Genomic DNA, 2,953 nt, shown 5'->3' with positions numbered 1-2,953 from the left:
GATCCATCTTGATTCCAGTCAACAAATTCCCAGAAATTCCTCCTGGGATCAATTCAGCGATTATTTAGGAAACTCCTTCAAGGACTGATGCGGAATTTCGTGCATATATTCTTTCATGTGACTCTTCAAACATTTTTGTTAGAATTTCACTCAAGAGTATTATCAGAATTCTAAAAATTTCTCCAAGGGTTTCCCAAGGAGTTCCTTCAAAGATTTCTTCAAAAGATGCAATTCCTGTTTTGTTTTGACAAAGATTCGGAGATTACTTCAAAGTTTCATTTAAAAATAATCTAGGGATTTTCTTTTGAAATGCGGTTTTTGTTTTTCTCGTACACCAAAGTGTACCGAAAGGCTATATGTTCACTCAAAAAATGAAATTTTGATAGAGTCCCTGGATGTGCATGTTTCATATACCAATCGACTCAGCTCGACGAGTTGAGATGATGTCTGTGTGTGTATGTGTATGTGTACAAAAAAGGGCACCTAACTTCTAGATAGTAAATATCAACCGATTTTAACGATCGACGGCTCATTCGACGCGGAATCTGGTCCCATTATTTCCTGTTGAAAATGATTCGTATCGGTCCAGCCGTTCCGGAGTTATGGTCATATAGCTGTTCCGGACCGGTACCCCTGGAAGGGGTCAGACATGAAAATGCACCAAACCCATACATTCGATACATCAAATTGCGGCATTTTCGATAACTTGATGAACGGTTTTCACGAAAATAGTCTCAAACCATATCTGAACCGGTAGTATTCCGGAACCGGTTCTAAGTGTCCCGCCGGAAGTGGTCAAATATAAAAGTGAACCAAACCCATGCATGTGACATATCAAATCACGACTTTTTCAATAGCCTACTGAACAGATAGCCAGCAGAAAGTCTCAGACCATATTTGGGAGAACCAGTAGTGTTCCAAAACTGAAAACGATTTCCACAATCACCGTCGAAGGAAAGATCATGAGTACATATCTGATGAAAAAGGCACTATCACCACTAGGTGGATTAATCTGAGGTTTTTTTTTTCAACAGTTCTTATTGGAATTAAAGTTGAAATTAATCCACAGTTTTCTTCAAGTGTTATTCCATATATTCAGAGACACCATTAAGCATTTATTTTGAATTTCTCCACAAAATTCTCAAAAGATTTTGAAAGTTCCTTCAGGTTTTCATAAAGGGATTTCATAATAAATCTTTGAGAAATGCCAAGGAATAGATTCTAGAGTAATTTCTGCAGGAATTGCTGTCAGGATCTTTGAACAAGTTGTTGTAGCATCACCGAAAAAAATACCTAAAATAAGGTATGAATAAACCGTAAGCTATCCCTGGCAGAATACCTTAATCAACTTTTAAAATCTTTTTTGGGATTTTTGAAGGTATTCTCTCAATTAAAAAAAATCTTTTTTTTTCAGAAACTCATCAAGAAGTACCCTGAAAAATGTTTCCAGAATGTTTTTTTTTTGTTTCTGCAGGATATTTGTCAGAAGTTTCTACTTCAGGATTTTTTCTTTACGGATTTTCATGTTATTATCCCGGAAGAAATTGTATAAGAAATTCTTCTATAAATTCCTCCAGACATATATCCTGCTGTTCTTCTGAAGATTCCTTCAGTAACTCCTCCAGGGATCCCTCAGAAATTTATTTATGGATTATTACAAAAATTTCACCAGTACCATTGTCTACAAGAAATTTCTCTATGGATAAATACTAAAATCCTTCCAGAGATATACTAAGCATTTTTTTTTTCTTGAAATTACTGTAATATTTCTAAAAGAAGTTTCTCATGTTTTTTTTAGGAATTGGGGAAGTATCTTCAGAATTTTCCACAGATATATTTGTCTTAGAAATAATAATATCTAAGAGGAATTTCTGTAGGATTTTTTTTAAGGAATTTTTCAAAAAAAATTCTGCAAAACTCCATGAGAAAACTGCGGAAGAAATCCCGCGCTAAAATTTCTGAAGAAAACCTTAAACTTGAAAGAAATCTTCATAGATATTTTTGAAATAATCCCTGATGGAATCTCAGCAGAAATTCAAGCGGGAAGTACTTTCGAATGAAACTCTAGAAAAGTATCTCTAAGAACTTCTTGCTGGGGTTTCTTTAAGAATTTCTCAGTGAGATGGCTTGAAAAACTTTCTAGAGAAATACCTGGAGAAATTTCTCGGACAAACCTTGAGCGGAATTCCTAGAAAATTTTATTCAGTACCTTTAATAAAATTCCTTTCCTTTCCTTTAATAAAATTCCTAAAGGAGTCTGTGGATGATTTTCTGAAGAAATCCGTAGAGAAACTTCCGCAGGAATTCTGAACTTTTGATTTTTTGAAGGAAACGCTGAAAGCATTTCTGAAAGTATTCCTAAAGTTATTTGAGGACATATTTTTTCTTGCAGGAAAACTTGAAAAAATGCCTAGATAAACTTCTGAAAAGATCACTGGAAAAGCTCTTTAGATATTTCTTAAGGAATTTCTGTAGAAATTTTTAAGAAACTCTTTTGAATGAATTCTTCATACAATTCGCGCAGAAATTCTTAGGGTGCTCTTTAACGGAAATAACGGATAAATTTCTGAGGAAAAAAATGAAGGAATTCCCGCTGCATTTCCTGGATGAATCCCTTGTAGTGAATAATATTAATCAAGGTAGGCATTGACATTAAGATGACATTAGAAGAATAAAGACTATTCTGTAAAACGACCTCAAAGTAAACGGTTTTATTTATTGAGCACCCCCATATCACCACAAATCAGAAGTGGGATAACGCTACGCATTCAGAAGACTTCCGATGAACTTCGTCATCCTTTCGGAGATTTGAAGCTGCTGACCGAATTCTTCATTAAGAAGTTGCAAGCAAATCTGTAGGAATCGTTGCTGAAGGCACCATGAATGCTACAATTTCGTCTCTGCAAACTGGTCAAGTATGTTCAACCGATGGAAACGGAGAATTGTTGAGAGG

This window comes from Aedes albopictus, chromosome 1 (assembly GCF_035046485.1).
Source record: "Aedes albopictus strain Foshan chromosome 1, AalbF5, whole genome shotgun sequence".
NCBI lineage: Eukaryota > Metazoa > Arthropoda > Insecta > Diptera > Culicidae > Aedes > Aedes albopictus.
The sequence above is the reverse complement of the archived record's forward strand: the minus strand, read 5'-3'. Positions refer to the sequence as shown.